Source organism: Neopelma chrysocephalum, unplaced genomic scaffold (genome assembly GCF_003984885.1).
Source record: "Neopelma chrysocephalum unplaced genomic scaffold, ASM398488v2 Primary Assembly neopelma1_68, whole genome shotgun sequence".
Lineage (NCBI taxonomy): Eukaryota > Metazoa > Chordata > Aves > Passeriformes > Pipridae > Neopelma > Neopelma chrysocephalum.
Window position 1 is genome coordinate 133,667 of NW_020897727.1, and position 761 is coordinate 134,427.

The following is a 761-nucleotide window of genomic DNA, read 5'->3' on the forward strand; positions in this document are numbered from 1 at the left end:
TAATTCTCTGTTTCCTATGTCACTGAAGCAACACCAGCTGGATTGCACTATGACACGTTAACCCCCATTCAAACCAGTATTTACTAGTATTTAGTATGCATGTACCAGATCATTAATCTCTGCATCACTTCAGTTTATGGACTTGAAATTTGTCCAACTTGTTACTGCAGAACTAATTCCTACTATTGCAGAACTGTAAATAGAGATGGTCTTGGGCAACTTTATGCTCATAATTAATCATACAATGTAAGGAGTTGTAACCAAGAGTTAGGCAAGCCAGACTTTTTTCTTCTAAGAGAGGATCAGCCAGTCAGCTGAGTCTGTGTCATGAAAGCTTCAGTGAGGGGTTTGTTTGTCAATGTTGGTTGTTCGTGTTTAAAAAGAACTTCTTACATGGGTTATATGAGATTAAACTTAACAATCTTTTTTCAGTGACACCACAGAATTACTTTAGTGTGTTTTTTAGGTAATTCCAGAGAAAATGACGTTTAGGGAAAGGGAAGTTAGTTCTGCCTCCTTAAACGTACATGCTCCCAAAGCAGAATCTTCTCTTCTTTGTATCAGGTATTTGAGTGTTTTCTGGAACAGAAACTTTTCCCTCTTTTTTTTGGTGGGAGGCTGGTGGAGGTATGTTATTTATTTTACAAACAAGAAGATGGTCTGATATGAAATGCTTATATTATGAATTGTCACATTTTTTACAGCTTTTTTTTTAGTGGCATAGACTGTCTCATCTGGCTCAGGAGATAAGGGTGCTGTGC